Here is a 23,205-nt window from a genome sequence, read left to right as displayed (position 1 = left end):
TCTCTCTCTCTCTCTCTCTCTCTCTCTCTCACTCACACACACACACACACACACACACACACTCACACACACACACAATTAAGACCATTAACTGCTCATTTAAATTTCTATTTTTTCATGATTTTGACTGTTCAATATCCAAAATTGAAATAGGTGTCTTAAAATCTACCACAATGAGAAAGGATTTATAAATTTATTTCTGTGCTTCTTAACAGAATTCTAATTACTTCTATTTTCCTTTTCTTTCTTTTGGATTGATTTTTTTTCTTATTCACGTTTTCTCTTGACTGGTTTAGAAACTGTACAACCTATTTCTGACCTTTTAGTGGTTGCCTTTGGAATTTCACCTGTGTAGTCAACAAAGATTTAGAAGTCCAAAGGTAATAGCTATAATAATTATTAGGCATAATACCTTGAAAATACAAAACTACCAATCACCCTTCCTGATACGTATGCTAATATTGCATAATATTTTGTTCTTTAAAAATCCTATAAAGTAGGTCTTAGCATTTGTAGTTGGCGACAGTAGGTGTCTCAATCGACCCACGGTGCAGCAGACAGTTCTCACGATGGCCCCCAGTGCCTCCTGGCATAGGGTTCTCATCAGCTCCCCTGCCCTGCTCCATGGCTGGCCTGTGTGACCTAGAGCACGGTAGAAGGAATGGCATGCTGCTCCCAACACCAGTCAGGTTGTAAATGCCCCACCCCCTACCACCACATCTTCCCCTTCCCTCTCCCACATCCCTGATTGCTCATTCTGGGGAAAGCCGGCTGCCATCTTAAGGACACTCAGACAACCCTGTGGAGAGGCCCAAGTAGCAAAGAATCAAGGGCCTCCGTCCAAAAACTTGCTAGAAAACTAGGCCCACCATGAACCACGAAGTGAGCTTGGAAGCAGATTCTCCGGGCTTCAGGCAACTGCCTCGCTGGCTGACAGGTGACTGCAACCTCTTTAACCTGAGCCAGAACGGCCCAGCTCAGTTTCTCTGATCCCCAGAAACCGTGTAAAATAATGAATGTTTATTATCCAAAGTGGCTGAGTTTGGGGGTAATTTGTTATGGAGCGGTAGATAATCAATGTAACATATTTACCCAATGATTTGTTGGCCATTCTTTCTGAATCTCAACCATCTTCCAAACTATTTTCCTTATTTCTAAAGATCATCTTTTAGAATCTTCTTTAAAAAAGACTATTTGTTGAAAAAGCCTCTTTTTTTCTATATCTAGAAATGTTTTCATTTCACCTCTGGGGTGGACAGACCTTAAGGGGATCCCAACCCGCTAACATCCAACCGTTGTGTGAACTACCCCTCTTGAATGCACGCAGGAGAGGCAACTTGCTTCTTGCAACAGGATATGGCAAAGGGGATGGGAAACCGCTCAAATGGTGGCATTGTGTTCCACCAGACTGGACCTTAGCAATTGGAGCCAGAGAACGTTCTCCCTTGTTAGTTTGAAAAAGTAAGTTGTCATGTGTGAGGGGCCTCTGGAGAGGAGCACACTGCAAGGAATTGTGGGATGTCCCTAGCAGCTGTGAGCAGCCCTGGGCCAACAGTCAGCAAGAAAAGAGGGACCTCTGTCCTCTGCCGCAGAGAGATGAATTCAGTCAGCCACCTGAAAGCATAGCTTTCCCCAGTCAGTCCCTGCATTGGGCAACCTCACCCAACACCAAGACTGCAGCTCAGTGGACTTTGGAGCAGAGAAGCCGGCTAAGCTGTCCTGAACTTCCAAACAAAGAAACCATGTGATAATAAATGTGATGTTTTAAGCTTCTAAATGTGGAGCAATTTGTTATGCAGCAACAGACAACAAATGCACTTCTAGCCCCGAAAGGCAGTTTGGCCATGTACTTGATTCCAAAAAAAAAAAAAAAAAAATCTTTTTTGCTCTGCACTTTGCAGATGATATTCCATTGCTTCCTGGTTTTCATTATCACTATTGAGAAGTCTGCTGTTCATTCTCATTCCTTTATAATCATTCTATCTTTGTTCTGCCTCATTTTAATTTTTTGTCGTATTTGTGATGTTCTGGGTTTCACTAAAGTCTAAATGTTGACTCATTTCTATATTGTCTGTGTGTTCCCTATTCCTGTAGTCATCCTTTTCACCAACTAGTTAAAAAACAAAACAAAACACCTCTCAACTCTCAATCATTGTCCCTTGAGCTACTACCTCTCCTCCGTTCTATTTTCTGACATAATAATTAGGACTGTGGGAGTGCAGAGTGGCTTGGTGGTTGGCTGGAGTAGCATCTTTCTTCTGCTGGGGGGCTATGATCTTCACTGGGCAGCAGCTCACCACACTGGGCAGAGGAGCAGCTTAAGATTTTGGCACTGGGTAAGAGAAAATGGCCTGAACCAAGGAGACCACTGGTAAGTCCCCTGGTGGTAAACCCACCTCCTACACACTTACACTGCAAATAGCTGGCCCCCAAGGCTGCCAGGAAAAGCACTTACTCTACCTGAGGGTGAAGAAACCTCAAGGCTACAGGCCCACGACCGTGTCATTGTTTCCAGAAATGAACCAATTTTCTCATCCATGTTGCCTTTCCAGAGGCTGGTAAGAGGGGTCCTCCAGGATTTCAAAACCAACTGGAAGCTTCAGAGTGCAGCTACTGGTGCCCTTTGGGAGGCTACCAAAGAAGACCTGGTGGGCCTATTTGAAGATACTAATGTGCGTGCCATCCATACTGAAAATACCACCATGCCCAAAGTCATGCTCACCAGATAACAGGAGAGAGAACTTAGGTGAAGGCCTTAAGTCATCCATCTTTCCATCTTTCACTCAGGATGAACACAAAAAGTGACTTTCCACAGACCTCAAGTGACGTGAGCTCTGCTGCTCCGGGAGTGACAAGTTGCTAACGGGCAGAATGTGGTCTTTCTTCTTCTCATGACAGATGGTTTTGTATGTTAATGACTTGTTGGGTAGCTATTAAGGTACTAGAATTGATAAATGTATACAGGGTCCTTCAGCAATAAATAACTTGGAAAAAACGGAAATGTGCTTACACATTCTCGTTCTATTTTCTATATCACTTAACAGGGCTTTCAGTTTTCGCTTCTTGGCTTCTCTGTTACGTGCTGAGTAGCTGTTTCAGGTTTGTTTTCCATTTTTGTTTCTCCTTTTAACTGTTGAATCTGCTGTTTAATTTATCCATCTCATTTTCTGTTTCGGTGATCACATTCTTTATGTCTAAATGTCCTATTTGGTTCTTTTAAAGTTGTTTGGTCATTTGGTTAGTCTTTGTGGCCTATACATTTTTACGATCTCATTTTTTAAATTTCTTTCAACATTTCCTACATATTTTATATCCTATATCTGATAATTCCAAAATCTTAAATCCTCGGGGGTCTAAATTACTGTTATTTCTCTGCCTTCCAAACAGTGACGTCTTGTTGTTTCTTTTTGTGCTCAGTAATCTTTGATTTTGAACTCATGGTTGCTAGATTTTAATCTATGGGAAACCAATAGCTTTAAAATGAGATGTTTTCCTCCAGCAAGTTTGTTTTGCTTTTTTGTGAACACTAATAGTGGCAGATACCAACCTGAGACCATTTATCCCCTCTCAAAGGTCCTGGCCTTAATGTAGCAATCTCAGGTGTGGCTTCCCAACCTTGCTGGGCCCAGTGACTATTAGTCTCCAGAGAGCAATTGTGTCAATTAGCATTCATTCTAACAGCAAAAGTGCTTCAATTCTGTTTGCACTTCACATACTTTAGTGTTAGTTTTATAACACAGGTTTTTAGTTTTTTGGTTTTGGTTTAGTTTTTGACCTTTCAGATAGTTTAGTCCATGGAGAGGTGACTGATGACTGGATATTTCCCTTCCTTCTCGTTCTGTAGTAACAAATTTGAGATCGATTGTTTTATAGTGGAAAGTTCCTTTAATGATTCAGGCAATCTTTGTCCTAAATACATTTTTCAAAGTATGACATAAAATAAGTTTTGTGCGTCTGTTATGAATAAAAAAAATCAATGTATATTTCTATTTCTTTCCTTCAAAAAATTTATTTTTGGTTAAGTTACTGCTACTTCCCAGACCAAATCCCATCTTAAATTACAAATTTAAATTACATCAGTTCTATGTTCAGTCAGCGGGGAGAATGGACCCTGGACCTAGAGAATGGAACTACACAGTAGAACCCCTCCAATCCCAGGGGGCTTGGCATGACTGTTGCATTTGAAGTACCAGCGGGAAGGACACATGGGCTGGGCCTCCCAGCTCTAGCTAGCACAGGAATCATCAGTCAGGTAGGACCAATTCCTCCTCCTGGAGTAGGAAAGGCACATGTCAAGGAGTCCAGGCAACTTAGCAGCTCAGGCCACTGCTGTGCCTCCCCTCAGCCCCCCAAATTCACCTCCACAGATGCTCAGGTCCAAGTCAATCCCATAATCACTGAATTCACTGAAGGGGGTACATAGGTGAAGGAGATTCAGCCTTAGCTTCCAAAGAAAGGCAGGGTTTGGCAGCCAGGGGCTCTCTGACCCATCAGCAAACGTGAGGAGAGTTTCCTGAGAGATTGAAGCCACTTGCAGTTAAAGTTGGGGGGACAGGGGGAAGGGGAGCAGGGAATATAACTAGGAACCTGGGAGGCTTCCATGGGGAGCTGACATTTCCATTTAATCTTGAGAGCAGCCTAGGATTTTGATAGACATAGGTGAGGAAATAAGAAAAGGAAGGGCACGGATAGAGGCAGAGAGGGGAAGTGGAAAGAAGTGATGACAAATAGTACTCAGGTCAAGTTGAGTTCAAGTTGAACCTCAAGGCACGTCACTGCCTAAAGGGGCTTCCCCAGAGGGCTCTTCAGCTGGAGAGGGCTTCGCCCCTGGTAAGGTCTACATGGCACAGGAGGGGGCTGTGGCAGCAGCCCACCAAGTGTTTGCCATTTCTAGTAAAAGACACCTTCCAAGTCAGTGACCCGGCTTGAGTAAAGCACGGCAGATGGTTTGGAGAGAATCCTGATAAGATGGCTGGAATCAGACAGTGGAGAATCACCCGGCCAAGCTAAAGAGTGAAGACCTGTCTTTGTGCTCGGAAGAAAACATTTCTGATGAAGTCACAGTGTGCTGAAAGGAACAGTCACAGATCTCAACTGTGACCGATGCTCTACTCCAAGCTGCTGCGGGGGCTTGGGCTACACCAGCCACCCCCCAGCACAGGTCTCCTCTGGGTGCCTCTTGGCCCCAAACCCATTTTGAAAAATCTCATCAGTGATACAGCTGGCATTGGCCCAGAGTGGCATGGCCAAGTACATCCACAGAGCCTCTGAGGGAACACAGAGTGCCTTTGTCTCATTGCTGAACCAAGAAACTCTATCTCAGCTTCCCCTCCCTCCCTCCCCAGCAGGGCCCCCACCCCCTCTGCACCCACCCCAGCTCCCACACATTCCTTTCTCCCTTCTTCCAGGGAGGAAGCTGGGCAGTGGGTGGGGAGGTTAAGAGGTGATGGAAGTGACATCATTTCCAGGCCTCAGAGTTCAAGGATATGGAAGAGGGGGGTGGAAAAGCAAGACAGAATTGGGTGGAGCTGGGAGAGGGGGTTCAGGAACATTCCATGAGTTTCCATGAGCATGTTAGGGCAAGGGCCTCCTTGTTTTAAGGCCCTGGGCCCTGCCTAGGGCCCTAAGGACCTGACTGCCTGGGAAAGGAGAGCTGAGAAGCCGTCACTGCGGGAGCAGGGGACTCCCGGCCTATCACTCTCCTTCAACTCCTAGACCATGGGGACCATGCTCTAGTTTGGAAAACGGACTGGTTTCCTCTGCAGCATATTATGAGAAAGGATTTGGCCTGCACTCATGTCTCTTCCTCCACGTCCTCATGCATCTGCTCTGGGAAACAGCTGACACCTCCGGCGGCAGCAACGCTTCCATGTTAATTCCCCTCTCCCAGCGTCCTGCTGTTTGCAGGATCGCCTGCTGCACGTGTGGGAGATGGCAATCAGAAGAGCTTCTCTGGCGATTATCTTTCCATACTGAGTCACGTAATTTCACTTAATTGCTGGATAAACGTGGCTTGGAAAGAGAAGCCCCTGGTCGATGATATATCAACATGCTATATTATTTCTAATTCCACGCAGCAGTGAGGTAGATCAGAATACCCGATTCTATTGTGAAAATAACTCAGAAACAACCTCCCTGTAAAAGGCAAAGGCTCTAAATTACAGTGAAACTTCATTATCCCACCCTCACAGCTCCCCCCACCTGGCTCCCCTGGGTCCCAAAGCCTCACTTGCACTCCCTTCCTTCTGGCCTGCTTGGCCTCCTGCAGCTCAGCCATGGACAACAGGTCCTGGGATCACTGTGGCCTGGGTCCTCGTGGGATGCCCCAAAGAGAGATGGGAGGGCCCACTTCAGATAGTGCACACCCAAAGGGACCCTTTTATGGTCACAGAATGCCTGGGCCCCCATAGCTTAGGCTAGCTGGGGACATGGCTTGTCCTGTGATGTCTCTGCATCTTTGCAACAAAGACACTGTTAAAAGAAGATCTGGCTGTGTATAAATAGAACCAAGATGTGAGGTTTACCAGAGAGAGAGAGAAGGTACTTGATTTATCCAGCCAGTTAGGGGCACGGCCTGGCTCAGAGCACTCGCCCCCAGTCCTGTCTGCTGCTTTGATGTGTTGAGGTCTGGAGGTGGCAGACCAGGGCTGGAGAGCAGCAGGGGAAGGCCCAGCAACGCCAAAGGTTACCCAGGAACCAGGTTAGAAGACAAGGCCCTGCAGGAATGAGTGTGGCCAGGGCAAAGAGTGACAGGAAAGAAACAACCCACAGGCTCCTTTGACTGGAAGGTGACCTTGGATTAGAGACACAAGGGGGCAGAGTGGCCTTGGGGCAGCGAGAGATGGCATCCTTCTAGAAGGCAGGGCCCCAGCTCCTTCACTCCCTCACCCAGGAAGCAAGGCTGGGGAGGCTTAAAAGCCCCTGGGTCACTCCCTTTTCTTTGAAAAATCTTGCTTAACATAAAAGAATGAAACCTCCCCCTGTCCTTCCCAAATAGTGAGACTTCCTAATGTGTTAGGAACAGACTCCGCCTCCCTGCCAGTATATCTGGCCAGTCCCTCTGCCACAGCTCTTAGTCCTGGGCTGCTCCGTTGGCATCACACTGGCCTCATGCTGCTCCCATCCACGCTACAGAACAGCCACCTGCAGAGAGCTCACCCACGCCCTTTGGCTGGGATTAAAGCAAAGGCCTCTTCCCATCATCCCTTCGCTCCCGTGTGACACACTTACCATCACTGAACCCACTTTCCAGGGAAAGAAACTGAGGCAGCGAAAGCAAGTGAGTGCTGAGTTCCAGGCTTTAACCTTGCTCTGCCTGCCTCCCTGTCGGAGGAGGGAGGGTGGTCTGCAGTTATAAGCATGCAGCCAGCCTGCCAGTCCCCAGATCAATAGGGGAGGGCTCCCACCCGTTCAGTGGTGAAGCATCACCATGGGCCACCTGCACTATGGCTCTTTCAAGGACCCACTTCCCCCCAGTAGTTTCCACGCGGCCCTTGCTCCTACCCTGGTCCAGCAGGAGGAGGGCGCACGACTCAGGGCCAGAGGGAATCAGAGAGCTCTGTAAAGTCAGCCACAGGAAAGGGCTCCTGTCTCTGGGTGAATGCCCACCAGCCAAGCCCATAGCCTCTCCAGACCCTGAGCTCGGGCTTACGTCCCCTCCTGGATGGGTAGCTTTTACTCAGGAGGGTGAGTTTTCTGAACAGACCACACTGTGCGGCTGAGTCAGCTGGTCCATTCTCTCATCCACTTCCCAAGGCCATTATGAAAGTCAAGTGAGCTGACCCAGGTGAAGGTTCTTTGTAAACTGTAAAGCACTGTGACCACAATACCCATTTATGAGGGCTATCATCGTGCCAAGTGCTGTTCTAAGTGGTCTACTTATATCCACTCCTGCAGTCCTTACAGTAGCCCCAGATCACTATCATGATTATTCCCACTGGACAGATGGGCAAACTGACTCCAGTAAGGGTCAGTCACTTTCCTAAAGTCCCGGAGCTGGAAAGTAGCAGAACCCAGATTCCAACTCAAGAGCCCTGGCCCCAGAGTCCCTGCTCTGAATCACTCCTGCCTCTCTGCTGTGCAGTGGTTTTGTGGCCTCAGCAAGTTGGTTGACCTTTCTGAGCCTCTGCTTCTGCAAATGTGAGTGATACTAATGTGCTTCTCATGGCCTGTGAGGGTCACGTGGGGAGGCCTTTGTGGGTGCAGTTATTGCCTGTCCATCACCCCTGTCCGGTGGCCAGCATCTCCTGCTAGAAGGGAGCCTGCTCCCGCCCTCCACCCCAAACCCAGGTCTGCTGCAGGCTGACACCTGCATGCCTTCCCGGTAGCTAAAAAGAGTGGGTGAGAGACTTCAGTGTCCCCATCTGGGGTTGTCACACTGGAACCTAGGAAGGAAGGGTCAAAGCAGCCAACCTAAGAAATGCCACTGCAGAGGGTCTATGCGTGGACCAGCCTCCAGCAGTAGCAGGTGAGAGCTGCCCATGAGGGACAGGGAGAGGGTCTGCTGGCACCTGCCCTTCCTGCAGAGTGGCTCTGTGAACTGCTAGCCTCTGCCTTGCCTCAATGAGTTCGTCACTGCCACTTGTAACAAAGAGAAACAAGGGGTGGAAAGAACCGAGTTCAGAGGCCAGGGAAAGGCCCAGTTCCCTCCTGGCCCTCCTTGCCTTTCCTGTAACCATGGGGAGGTTCCAGTGTCCTGAACCAACCCAGGGGACAGAGTGGGCCTCAGCCCATGGCCCATGCAGGCTCCCGTGACCATTGCCTTCTCCTGCTGCAAGATCAACAGCCCACATGATCCGGGGCCACACGCAGGTGGCATTGGGAGAGTGGTGCGACTGACTGGGAGAGCCAGGGAACAGCGACACTAGCCAAGAACTAGGGGAGTCGCCTCAAGGACACACAGAAGCAAAACAGCAAAACAAAACAAAATGGAGAGGGTGCGATGTACAGCAAAGTAGGAAATCCCAGAGGAAGAGAAACTGAAAGGCGGAGAGGCCAGAGAGAAGTGGGAGAGGGACAGGCAGAGGGGACAGAGGCTGGAGGCGGAACAGAGGCTGAAACGGAGCCAGAGAGCGGGAAGGACACCGGGGAGGAGCAGGAAGATGGACACCATGGGGACAAAAGAACATCTGCTTGAGAGGCTGTGCTGTGTCCTCCTGCCACATCCTTGCTGGGCCTCCACACTCTCAGCTGCCCGCATGCTTCCACGGAGCCCCTAAGCTCACTAGTCACACTGACAACTCAAAGAGCAGGAAAAGGTAAAGGCACCAAGGTGGAGTTTGCAAAGGAGAGTCAATGGACCACTGCTGTTCCCGGGAGAAAACACCCCACCCTGTTCCCCGGCTATGGGGCAGCTGCCCAGTGGAAGGCACAGTGTCTCCACTGGACACTGGCCAGCAGCCCACTGTGTCCCAGCCTGAGGCTCTGCCCTTGAGGTCCTCCAGCACCCCTCCGGCCAGCATGTTGTTTCCTTCCTTCCCTTCAAGGAGAGGCCAGTGCTTCCCACAAGGGGCCCTGCAGTATGTCCAGGTGGGCTGTGGCCCTGAGGTGGGGCAAGGCCAAGTATGCCTCTATAAAATCACAGGTTGCTCCTAAGGTGGCCCAGGTCCTCCTTCCTCCTGGAGTCCAGGAGGTCAGGGCAAGATGGATCAGGAAAGGGACTCTTGTCCCTCACTCCTGGACCAGGCTGTCAGGAAAAAGAGAGCAACCGTGGTTTGCATGATTCCTACTCTACCCAGCTCCTGGCACGCCCTACCTTGGCTGAAGATGATGGTGGTGGTGATGGTGGTGGTGTTGATGGTGGTGGTGATGGTGGTGGTGGTGATGGTGGTGATGGTGGTGGTGATGGTGGTGGTGGTGATGGTAGTGGTGATGGTGGTGGTGGTGGTGATGGTGGTGATCGTGGTGATGGTGGTAGTGGTAGTGGTGGTGATGGTGGTGGTAGTATGAAACACCAAACATACAATAACATTCTATCTGCCAAAGAACTCCACAGCATTAGCTCAAAGAAACACCACAACTTTGTGTGATGTTGGTTATCATGGCCATTTTACAGGCTAGAAAAATGAAAGACTCTGGTTTGCTTTTGCCCAAGGCCCTAGAACATAGCTGGAATTGTCATCTACTTGTTTTGATTCCAAATGCTGTGCACTTTCTGCTCTTCCTTGTGGCCTCCCTGGTAAGTGTGACAATGCACAGGATTAAAGAAAATGAAATGTTGGTCCTAATTTATTCCTAGAATGCAAGGATGGTTCAACACACAAAATCAATAGCATCAAAAAGAATAAAATACTTAGAAATTAACTAAGAAGGTGAAAACTTGCACAATGAAAACTATAAAATATTTCTACAAGAAATGAAAATACAACAAATGAATGCAAAGATATGCCATGTTCATGGACTGGAAGACTTAGCATTGTTAAGATGCAATACTACCCCAAATGATCTGTAGATTTAATATAACATCAATCAAAATCCCAATATCCGCACATGAAACTCAAGTGTTAGCAAAAATGTAGAGAAACTTGAACCACTGTGCACTACTGATAGCAACATAAAATGGCACAGACACTATAGAAAACAGTATGATGGTTCCTCAAGATATTTGTTTTTAAATAAACTTTTAAATTTCCACATCTAAGCACATACTGAAAAGGACTGAAAACAAAGTCTCAAAGAGCTATCTGTACATTCAGGTTCATAGCAGCATTATTAATTAAAGCATAGAACAACCCAAGTGTCCAACCAAGGATGAATGATGTAGTAACAAAATGTAGTATTTACATAAAAGGAATATTATTCAGCCTTAAGAAAGGGAGGAAATTCTGACATATGTTAAAATATGGATGAACTTGGAGGAAATTATGCTTAGTAAAATAAGCCAGTCACAATAAACATCACATGATACCACTTATATGACACATTTAGAGCAGTCAGAATTATAGAAATGGAAAGCAGCATGGTGCTTCTCAGGGCCTTGGGGAAGGGAGGATAGGAAGTTGTTCTTCATGGATCTGTACAAGGAGGGTTCTGGAGATGGATGGTGGTGACATTTGCAGAGCAATATGAGTGTACTTAATGCCACCAAAATGTATACTTAAAAATGGGTAAGACAGCACATTTTATGTTGTGAATTTTCCACAATAAAAAAAATTGAGGGCTGGGGTTGTGGCTCAGTGGTAGAGTGCTTGCCTCGCACATGTGGGACATTGGGTTCAATCCTCAGCACCATATAAATAAATAAAATAATAATAATAATAAAGAGGTTTCATGTCCATCTACAACTAAATTACTGAGAAAACAAAGTGACTGTAACTGATGAGGAGGGGAGATGCTGAGCCTGACTCACGACCAAGCCGGGCTCATTTGATGGGAATATTCTTGCTGGGGCCAGGGTAGAAGAGCCTGGGGTAAGAATGACCCAAACATAGTTTTTAAAAAATCTTCAGCATGCACAATGCCTTTTTAAATGCTCGTTTCTCATTTTCTTGCCCAGTTCTGCTCTGCTAACTGTGGCTGATGTTGGGCTAAGGCTGAGGCCCTGGAGCCTCCAAGGAGGAGGGAGGCCTGCCTATCTGCCAGCCTTGCTGGATCCCAGCTGTTCAGTTCTGCCCCATCACTCCCAGCACAGGCTTTCTCCCTCCTCAGCTCTGCCTGTCTCACAGCAGCTGCTGGGCGCCCTGTTGCTTTCTGCCTAGCTGGTATGAGTGCAACCATGCTGGAGCTGGACAATGGCCCAGGCCAGTTGTAGGTGATCCTGTCCACAGGGCTCGGCTCCAAGAGAATGCCAACAACTCGGAGCCCAGCAACCCGCAGCCTTTCTCCAGTGGGCCGGCTAGAATGTGAGCATGGAGAATGAAATAAAGGCCCTCCTTACTCCAAAATGCCTCTTCCCCCAGGACGGCCTCCAAAGAGAGCCTTCTTTAAAAGAGAACTCCCAATTCTAACAGCCATGTATATCTTAGCCAGAGTTATTTAATCAGATTGATTTCCATGCACCTGAGATTTGCCTATATTTAAATGGAAATTTTTGTGTAGAAAGGGAGAGCGAATTGAAATAAGGTGTGAGTTTGGAAAGAATGGAAGTCTTCTCTTTCCCTGATGGCCTTCTGTTTTCCAGGCACTCTGCTTTTCACTGAGGCTACTACACGACCAGCAAGACAGGCACAGTCCCTGCCTGGTAGAGCTTCAGGTCTGACCAGGGGCACAGGGCCTGCCTTTCCCTGGGGGTTCCATGCTGAGCCCCTGCCTCCTGTAACATCTCCAGTCTGGCCGTGTCTTCTGAGGCTGCCCTCTGCTGGACAGGAGCTTGCCTCCCACTGTAGTAGCTGGGAGCATCTTTAACTCCTCCCTCCTCTCTGTCCTGGACGCTGATCACTGCGGGACCAATCTTCCAATCACTTGCAAACTCAAAAGCACTTAGTGATACCTTCAGTGTTTTATTTACTTTTTAAAACTCCAGGCCTTTCTTTATTGGCATGCAAAAAACCCCTGAGTCTGTTCCTTTTCTACCGTCCAGTAATTTCTCTCAGTTACTTTCAGCTAAGGGCAGCTACTTCCCATGCTCTGCCCTGACTGCATCTATTTTCATGCCTTTGTACATTTTGTTCCCTCTACTCAGAAAGCCCTTCCCTTTCCTGTTGACTCTAGTTCTCATCTCTGGCTACACCTTAGGATCACATGGAGAGCTTTAAGAAAGAAAGAAAAGAAAAACAAAAACAAAGGAAAGATATCTGGGAATCAACTAAGCTCCGTTAAATTCTAAATTCAGGGACATGTGACCAAGGCATCAGTAACTTTTAAGAATCTCCCTCGCTAATTCTAACATGCAGCCAAAATTGAGAAATGCTCCCTCCATCCAACCACCACGACAGCCTGGAGACACCTGGAGACTCTTCTTCAGAGCACCTGCGACCTGTCGGTTACCCTGACCTGGCACACAGCACACTCTGGTTTCATGCTCTCTTTAACAAGGTTCTAGCTGGAAGGTCTCTGTGCTACTCCACGACTTGCAAGACCTGGGACAGTGAGGACAGCCAGAGAGAGCTGATCGACAGGCCGATGTGTTTGTCTTAGGAGCAGAAAGAGCCCAGCTCCAATTGCCAGGTACAGGAAGCATGCTGCCTGAGGGCCGTGGAAGGATGGAAACCATGTGACTGATCTCAACATCAACAGTGACAAATGGCACCGACAGTGTTTACTCTTGATATGACGTGATGACAACAGCTCTTTACTCTGTGATCTTCCCTTCCCAAACCCACACTTTGTCTAATCATGAGGAAAACATCAGATGAATCTCAATAGAGAGACATCCCATAATACGCCTGACCGTTGCTCCTGAGAATTGTCAGTTAGCTGGGCATGATGGTGCACACCTGTAATCCTAGCAACGTGATAGGCTGAGGCACAAGAATGGCAAGTTCAAGGCCAGCCTTGGCAACTTAGGTCCTGTCTCAATGTAAAAAACAAAGGGCTCAATGGTAGAGCATCCCTAGGTTCAATTCCCAGTACCCACCCCCTCAAAAGAAAGAATTACCACAGTCATCAAAAACTAGGAAGGTCTTATGGTGGCACATTTGTAATCGCAGTGGCTCTGGAGGCTGAGACAGGAGGATCACAAGTTCAAAGCCAGCCCAGCAACGGCGAAGTGCTAAGTGACTCAGTGAGACCCTGTCTCTAAATAAAATACAAAATGGGCTGGGGATGTGGCTCAGGGACCAACTGCCCTTGAATTCAATCCCTGGTACTTCCCCACCACCACCACCACTCCTGCAAAAACAAAACAAACAAACAAAAAAACTAGGAAGGTCTTAAGAAACCATCACAGCCAAAAGGAGTCTAAAACGACCTGAAGACTAAATGTAACACGGTGACCTGGGTGGAATCCTAGAACAGAAAGGGCACATTTAGGTAAAAACTAAGGAAATTAGAAGAAAGTGTCAACTTTAGTTAATAATCATGTATCAATGGTGGCTCACTAATTGTAGTAACAGTAAGGTAAGCAGAACTGTATCTGGGGGAGAATATCGAACTCTGCACCATCTGCCCAAGCTTTCTGTAAATCTGAAATCGTTCTAAAAAAATAAAGGCTGTTCACAGAACAATAATAAAATTTTTATTCAGTTAGAAAACAAAAACAGATCTCCATTTGCATCCCTTCCTTCCCACACCAGCTCATCTTCCTGGCACGGTGTCCAGGGCTTCTGTAAGAGGCTGGGCGTCTCCAGTTCACAGCCAGAGTCAAGAGCCAGCCAAAGCTTTTAAAGCTGCCTCTTAAAACAAGTGCTTTGGGTCTGGACCAGAGGCCACGGATGGATCTGCGGCCTCCAGAGGAAAATGCAACCTGTTTCCTCAACCTGATTTAAAAGGCCCATCAGATAAACAATTAAACATCAATTATTCTATTTAATAGCTTAGCTTGAAATGATCATCTTCCCCCCACACACACACAAAGTTCCAGGAAGGAGCTGAGAAGGAGAGAGAATTCAACAAGAGAACTCAACGTATGGGGAGGGGAGAGGAGAGCAAGGGGCAGGGATAATCCAAGAGGCCTGGGGTACTCCATGGCTGCAGACACCAGGCCCCAAATTCCCCGTGCTACCCAGAGGCAGCTGGACACAGCCTGAGCACAGGGCATGGTATCCCCACCACAAACCATTGCTGCTGGCACCACCCTGGGGCCCTTCCACCTATTCCCAGGGCCTTCAGGCCTGGCAGGGCCCCTGAGCAGCCCGGTGGCTGAGATTCTGCTCTACCTTCCCTCATTCATGGAAGAGAGGTGCCCATAATGCAGGGGGACTAGAGCTGTGCCCTCAGGTTCCCAAGGCTCCAAGCTGTTGCTCTCTAGCCGGACCTAATCCTATCTGAACCCAGAAAAAGCCCGGCAGGCTGTAGAGAGTGAGGGGCAGAGGAGACTGGGGCTGCTTTTGGTTTATTTGTTTGTTTTTGCTGTACTGGGTATTGAACCCAGGGGTGCCCCACCACTGAGCTACATCCCCAGCCTTTTTTATTTTGAGATAGGGTCTCAGTTGCCCAGGCTGGCCTCAAATTTGCCATCCTCCTATCTCAGCCTCACTAGTCACTGGAGACTTGTTAACTTTAACCCAGAGGCACCTTTATCTTTAACATGGAGTTACTTCCAGGGAAGAAAACTTGGTCGGAAGAAGGGAATTAAAAGGAAGCAAAGAACTGACCTTGAAGAGAAATAAGACTTCTTCCTAAAAAAGGAAACAATTCATAAATGCCAAACCCAGGCCTGATATCCAGAAGTCTCCCGGGGAAGACCCTGAGCTGGCCCACCAGGAGGGGGCATGGTATCTTGTTGTCACCTCACTGTCGTTGTGGACCATGACAATCTTCACAGTGCCATCCCAGCCATTACCTGTGGACCTCTCGTATCAGCCCTGGGAAGCTGAACATGGAACAGAATTGTGCTGCCAACTCAGGCTCAGGCCAATGACCAAGTGCCCAGAGTAAGCCAGCCAGTTGGGCACAGGCTTTCCTCTCCCAGCACAAGGTCAAGTACCCGTCCTAAGGGGACGTCAGTGCAGTCCCAGAAAGACTCCACTGTAGGAGGCAGTGAACAGCAGTAGTAGGTCCTCTGGTGAACAGAAGTGACCCAGGCAGATCAGGAATACGATCATGTCCTCCACACACCTGATGACCAGGGTCCATTCTAGAGAGGCCAGAAGGGCAGTCCTGGCTGCAGCAATAAAAATCTGGAGCAGCAGCTCAGGCCGGGGTCCTGGAGTAGGCCCACACTACCTGCCCACAGCCATACCTCAGCACCTAGGGGCTCATCCAGCCGCCTCCACTCTCTCTGTCCACCCCTTTGGGAGCCCAGCTCTCTGTCCACCCCTTTGGGAGCCCAGCTCAGGTCTGCATATTTCCGCCTACTGAGCCCTTTGCATACATTCCACATTATCTCTTGGGGATGGGAGTGGTAGGAAAATGACCCAATGGGATACCTGGAAATTTGCCTTATCTCTGGGTAGGGGAGGGGGATGTCAATCTGTTTCAGAAAACACATTGTCCCTTCTCTTCCCACCTGGGCCCCTCATTCCCCTGATTTCCACAAAGCCAACACCTATACCTCTTCCAGGTACTGCCATTGCTTGTGTGTGTGTCTCCTCATCAAAGTATAAACTCCTTAGGACCAGAAAAACATTCCAGGCATTCCGGGATGCCCAGCACTTGAGCATAATGGCTGCTCAATAAATGTTGATGAATGAGAAATACATGGATGCTTCAGCTCATTATCTCTTAAAATCATAATCCAATCTGAGGTCAGAACAACCTAGGCATCTATGACATTTTCATGCATTTATGGCACTTTGAGCTTTAAGCAACACCCAACCCAACCTCATATCATCATTTCTGCCATCTGGGCCTCTGTCATATCCCAAAATCAATGATAAATCAGTTTTCCTCTGTTGACCTCAGCCCTTAAGTATCTCCCAGAACCTAAATGGGGTCAAATCTTAGTTTTTGGACTCTACTAAAGGAACCGGGCATTCTGGGACAATGACTAGGAAGACAGAAATGAATGGCTTAGGAACAGGTTCTGTGTTCCAAGGTAACAAAGCAAGGGAGACAGTCCAGAGGGGCAACTGGGTGCCACACCTAGAGAACAAGGACTCTTCCTACTTATGCTCAATTCACATGGGCTCCCTGGGCTTTCTCCATGGCTGCATGGGGAGAACAAACAGACCTCACCTCTGAAGAGGCGAGTGGAATGGAGGGAGGGGTGTGTCGGGGTTTTTCTTTTTTTTCTTTTTTGGTACCAGGGATTGAACCCAGGGGTGCTTAACCACTGAGCCATGTCCAGTCCCTAACCCTTTTTCAAATTTCATTTACAGACAGGGTCTCACTGAGGTGCTTTAGGGCCCCCACTATGTTGCTGAGGCTGGCTTTGAACTCCTGATCCTCCTGCCTCAGCCTCCAGAATAGCTGGGATTATAGATGTGCACGACCACACCCCGAAAGGGGTGTGTCTTTAAGTGTCTGGCAAGTAGCAGACACCATGGGCCTCAGGAGTAGAGCCTTGGGGACATGTGTTTTTATTGGGAATTAGAGTTACCTGACCAAATGGACACTTGGAAGGAGCCTTGAAGGATGATATAACAATAATGATGTCATTCTAATTATAATACGATAGTCTCTATCATTCCCGTTTTTGTTTTAAGTAATATTTACTGCTTGTTTACCATGTGCTAACACTTTACAGAGCTCACCCTACTCAATCCTCACACTCATTTGACAGGTATGGAAATGGGACTTAGAAAAGTTAAGAAAACTAGATAGCATCAGAATCTGGATCAGAACCCAAGATTGTGCATCCACCAAGGCTGCCACCCTGCTCCACAGGCAGGAGTGAGGGCACGTTCCAGCAGGGCTTCAGATAAGTACCCAGAAAAGGCACCTGGAGAGGTGGCTGTAGCCAGGTTACAGAAGTCTGAGTGCAGTGTCAGCACGTGTCCTAATTAACTGCAAGGGAGCGCCCCTGGGAGGTTGGACACAACTGGACCTGTGCTGCAGGATCGGCAGCTAAAATGGACTGGATTCGGCTGAGAGGGTGGAAGAGGGCACTTCAAGAGCCTGGTGAGAGACTGCAGCTGCAGAGGTGAGAAGATGCATGACCTGCCTACTACACCTGCCTCTCAGGACGATGATGTATGTGTGAGGAAGGGACAGGCCCACAAGTGTGAGTGCAGAGTGAGCGAGCTGAGGGCCTCTCCTGGGGAGGAAGAGGGCTGTGGGGGCCCTTCTGGGCAGGCGGGGGGTGGAGGGAGGTAAGGGGATCCGACCCGAGCAGGATGACTCTGGTGAATGAGAAGCCATCATTCCACATCTTCACTGGGTCCTGAGATGCCCAGGGGCCTGGCACATCAGTGAAGTCAATGATCATTTGTTGAATGAGTGAATTGAGACCTTGGCCTCTGGTCTTTCAATTGAGGCCTGGCTTTGCCCTTTAGCAGTGTAGAGGTCACCGTCACTCCATCTAGACTCCCCCCACCTTATCTGTGGTTCTCTCCAGCAGGTATTCTAAGTCTGGGCGGCAGCATTCCTATAGCCCCAGCCTGATCCTCAGGGGCCCCAGCCTCATTGCTGGGCCTCCTTCTCCCCCGCATATTTTAACAAAAGTGTTTCTGTGTGGCTTCCAAGCTGGCTGCATATTTCCCAGGTCAGAGACTCCCCCACCTCCATTTCAGAGCACAGCAGATTCTGCCAAATGAGTTCCATGGTTGTCTCAGCCCGAGACATCCTGCTTCTCATCAGGGACAGAGAGCCAGCATCGTGTCCCTGACCAGGACCTCCTGTAGCAAACTCTCCAGCCCACCAAAATCTCATCCTACAAACAGACCTACAAACTGATGGCCCTTGGTCTGGTGCAGACCTACCAAATGATGGCCCTGGGTCTGGTCTTGTCCAGAGGACAGCCTCTAAAGACTCTCCCCAATTCCATGTGCATCCTGGCAGAACAGACCAGGCGGACCCTGGTCCAGGAGAGGCCAGCTCCCACCACCCAAGAGAGGAAAAACTGGTTTCAGCTCCTGGATTGCCTGCCCACTGGATGAAAAAGGATCTATTTCCAGAGTAGCCAGAGCCCAACCCCCTTTCAGGCACAACCTTGTATTGCAAAGTAATGAATACAATTTAGTGAGAAAAGAGATCACTTTCAAGATTGTAAAATCCACATAAATTTAGAGGAAGGCTGGCTTGAAAATCATGACTCTAAACTCCCTATTGGCAGATGTGGAAACAGAGGTCTAAAATCTTGGAAGCATTCAGTTGCTTGAGAGCAGTTTAAATCATTTTTTAGATTTCACCAGAAGCCCAGTTTGCATATGAGGACATTTGTGGGATAAATGCATTGGCCCCTGGGAAGCCCAGTTACTATGGAGCAGGGCTAGAACCAGGCCTTCCAGATGGAGGCTCTCTACCTGCAGGGTGCTGTGCTTTCCTGGAGGTTTGCTTCCTCCAGGGCACTGCTGCAGAAGCCCACCCGTGATCTGCCAGACAGTGAATCAGGAGGACTGGCCTAGGGGCTACACGGCACTGCCTGCCATGCAGATGGCAGCCACTAAGTCCAATGGGAAGTCATGGGGATCTAGGTGGGCTGACTCTCCTAAAGCTGTGGGGAAATCCCAGGGACTAACAAACAGCTCCTTCTTCCCTCTCTTTGCCTCACCCTCCAGCTTCACCTTCCAAGAAAACATACTGGAACAGGCTTCTCTAGTGTCCCCTGCCTACTAGAGGACCCTCACTTCTGAAGGATCATTCCAATCTCCAAAAGATTGATGGTAGCTGAGAAAAGAAGGCAAGAGATTCAAGTCAGGTGGTGTGGGATCCAAAATCTTGGCTGAGAAGTCAGAAAGCCGTAGGTCGTAGTGGCCATGTGATCTCTGAGCCTCAGTTTCCCTAACTATGCCCTGAGTGGATGCTCTCTCAAGGCTCCTTCTGGCTCTGAGAAATCAGATTCTGAGGCCATAAACTGTGTCTCTCTCCTTGCCATGTCCCCAGCAGTTAACCCATAGTAGACACTTAAAATAATCCATCAAATGATTGAATGAAATGGGTTCCCCATCAGTCAAGGAAGGAAATCCTTCCTTCAGGCATCTACCATCTGATGACCATAGAAGTGTAAGTGTTGAAAGAGCCCTGGCCGTCTAGGAGACTTTTTCAAATCCACCTCCTCTCCTAGATGCACAGATGGGGCTGAAGGAGCCAAGCAGGAAGCAGGAAAATGGTACTGGGGAGGGAGCAGAGAGTGGCCTGCACACCAGCAGGAGCCAGCAAGGACCCTCACTTCCACTCTCTAGGCTCCTCTCCCTCCTCTGTCTGTGACTTCCCTCTCTTCCTGGCCTCTTCTTCCTTCTGGTCCCCTCCTGCCCTCCAGCATCATAACAGCCTTCCCCTCCCTCACAGAGGCTCCTCCAGCCAGGGAGACGCCTGAGCCTCAGCTTTCTCAGGATTAGTGCAGGGAGAACACAACATGGAGTGATTTAAATTCTGGTCTGTACTCAGCCTCTAGAGTCTGGCACCTAGAAGAGGGGCCCCTCTTCTGAAGGAACCTAGAAGTGCCTTTCTTCCACCTTCTTCTGTAGAGTCCCAGGGAGATGTTAGGGTTTCTCTTCTGGGGTGTCACATCTTCCCCCTCAAACCACCCTGTCTTCTCTTCCTTACCTCAGCCCAGCCTGGGACCTATTTTAAAGAATGAGTGTATGAGTGTATGTGTGTGTGCATGTGTGTATGTGTGCTGGGGAAGCAATGGTATGTGTTACTGTTGGGATGTGCGTGTTAACACAAGTGGGAAGGTAGGGGGGAGTAAGTGGTGTGCATGGAGCGTATCTGGTGTGTATGTGGTGCACACATAGTATGATACAGGTGCATGTAGCCTGAGTATGAGAATGTGAATGGCATGTGTGTAGTGTGTGTGAGTGGTGATAGTATGTGTGTAGTGTGGTGTGTATGTACATGTGTAAAGATGTTTGCAATGGGTATTGTGTGTGAGGGGGGTAGGGTGGGTAAGGGGGCATGCCAGTTTGGAGTGGGAGCCATATAACCAGGAGACCCTCTCTACAGAAGCCAAGGATAACCAGTATCTAGGCAACGGTGAGGGGGGGAGGGGAGGCAATGTGGAGGTGAGGAATGGGCAGGAAAAGGAGGGAGGCTGAGAATTGGAGTTTCCATGGCAACTGCCAGGCAGGTCACGTGCAAAAGGCCGAGTTGCAAAACAGACATACACATCCACACATACACAATATGAGGGCAGCTGGCCCCCGGACTGGGGGTCCTTTCATAGAGGGCCTGAGATGCCCACTGATCCATCTGCAAACCTGGAAATCCGGGCCTAGCCAGGGCACAAAGCCAAGGAAACAAAGGAAGTGGAGAGAGAGGCCACATTGGTGCCAACAAGCTTTCAGCACCCACATCCCCCCAGGTTTTGAGGTTGGCGGGCACCTGGACAGGCCCGGTTCCCATCAGGCTGCTCTGCCACTTGTAAGAGCCTGAGCAGGCAGGAAGACCCAGGCTGCCCGTCCAACTCTACATGAAAGCCCAGGGCGACACAAAGAGGGCGGCTCTGCCAGGGCCAGCCTTGCTGGGGAAAGGTGGGGATGGGGGGGTCTGGGCCCCCTGGAAAAGAAAACAGAATTGCGTAGAACAGAATAAGAAAAAAAAAGTGATGCAACCATTCTCGTGAATTCCCGCGCCCTGGAACCCCAACACCTTCTTCTCTACCACCTCAACCTCCCAGCCCACATCCCACCCCTGGGCACCAAACCAGCAAGTTCCATTTTGTATCACTGAGTGTCCACACTCACATCCTGCCACACTGCCCGTCCTCATCCCCATGCTCCACGCAAGGGTCCAGGGCTTCCAGTAACAAAGGAAAAGTCCCCCTGAATAGAGGGTGGGAGCAGTTCTGGCCCCCAGCACTGGGCAGCCACGACCCAGCCTCCAGCATCGCCCCACCGCCACAGCCGGCCTCCTCCCAGGGGCCCTGCGTCTTTCTTTCGACGCCCACCTCCTTGTTTACATCCCCGAAGCCCTTTCGGCTGCCCAGGCGGGGACGCGGGGGGGACGCACACACCCACGGAAACAAACAAGACCCCGCACCCGCGGCGCTCGGGCTCCGTCCCACCCGCGCCTCTTCCCCCTCGCAAGCAGGAGCCGACTTCGCCCACTCCCCAGCCGCTCACCTGCACAGCCGCTCCCCTCCAGCAGATCCCGGGAGGACGTGCGGAGTCCCGAGGAGCTGGGAGTGGCGGCTGGGGGCAGGGCGGTGGGCGCGGCCTGCGCTGCTTTCCCGCCTCCCGGCTCCGGAGAGTTGGGGCGGGCGGCGGGGCGCGGGGGTGATGGGCGGGGGCTCGCTCGGCCCGGCTCCCGGGGGCCGCAGTCCGGTGGCTTCTGGGTAGCGTCCACGCGCCGACCCCTCTCCCCCTGGCCGGGGGAGATTTCTTCCCCAGGGCGGTCAAGCTCGGAGAAGCAACAGGAGCGCCGCCGAGGAGGCTCGCCAAGGCCAGAGCGGATTTGCCGTCAGCTGTTGCATTCCGGTTTTCCTCTGGTGAATGTGGGAAGGGAGCCAGACAAACACAGTGACAGAGTTGGTGTGTCTCTGAAATAGTAAACTCAGGGGGACAGAGACATAAGAGAAAATAGCCCAGCATCAGACACAGCAACCCACGTTAATTGAGTGCTTTGGCAATTAAGGGGAGCAGGCGCCAACAACGGCATGAATGACTGCCGCGTAGGCACACAAACCGGCGTGGCTGATAGTCATTTTCAGGTAGGGCCCTGGGAGCGGGGTCCTCATCTCATCCAGAAATTTGCTTCCCAGAATCCCCTTTTTCAAGTTCCCCCAACCCTGACCCTGCCGGGAGGTGATACAAATTACCCCTCCCAACCCCATTCCCAAGACCATCTTTGAATATGAAGATTTGCTTCCTAGCTCTGGAGCCTTACTTGGAACATGACCTTGAGCATGCTCTGCACTAACCTCTGGAGTCTCCGTTTCCTCACATGGGAAAACAGCCCTAAGAATACTGAACCCCTGGGGAGTGGGTTAACTTGTACTCCCAATAACCCTGACCCTGCTGTTTCTGCCTGTCCTCTATACACTGAGGACTTTGTTACAATTGTCCTTTTCCCTTGCTTTAGGCGGGAAAGATGCAACTGCATCACTTTCTAGGCCCACAGCCACGGACCAGGAGATCCATTCTTTCATATGCCCTTGAATTCTGCCTTTTGCAAACCTCTCTATTGTTTTTTTGGAGCAGCTGCTGGCCAGCCCACATCAAGCCCAGGCTTGGCAAACCTGTTGAGAAAGGAAAGGCCAATGGGTTGGAACTCCAGAGCTGAGCCACCTTTTGGTTCAGCACTTTTCTTACCAGAGAATTCCAAAGTTTTCAGCCAAGTTCCTTCCCAGGTCCCCCTGCCTGACACTGCGGACAGCCTAGACTACAGAGGGACAGCAAGAGTTAAAATCTTCACGAGGAATGGAGATGGCTAGACTCTTAAAGAGTGTTTCCATACAGGTGTTCCAGCCAGGTGTACTGCTGGGAGAACATGGGATACTACCGTTAGAAACAACATGCAGACTTATCCTTGATGGCAGGGGAGAGGGAGTCCTGTCTTCTAGGGAAAAGAAACACATCTATCCTACCCCCACCTCCGAGAAGGACATGGGCAAGGGTTAAAAGAGGT

General features: G+C 49.5%; 1 protein-coding gene across 1 annotated transcript in view; it reads right to left on the bottom strand.

Moving 5' to 3' along the window:
• The window catches only part of LOC308640964 (FXYD domain-containing ion transport regulator 6), a 31,061-nt gene extending 9,054 nt beyond the window's left edge, over nucleotides 1-22,007 (bottom strand). Inside the window, exon 1 of the mRNA XM_081279011.1 lies at nucleotides 21,702-22,007. The gene's annotated coding sequence lies outside the window, so the exon portion shown is untranslated. The remainder of the gene's footprint in view (nucleotides 1-21,701) is intronic.
• Between the last annotated feature and the right edge of the window lie 1,198 nt (nucleotides 22,008-23,205).

The sequence above is a fragment of the Spermophilus citellus genome, assembly GCF_964194105.1.
Source record: "Spermophilus citellus genome assembly, chromosome: 2".
NCBI lineage: Eukaryota > Metazoa > Chordata > Mammalia > Rodentia > Sciuridae > Spermophilus > Spermophilus citellus.
Note: the sequence above shows the minus strand (reverse complement) of the source record. Positions and strands in the feature narration are given on the sequence as shown.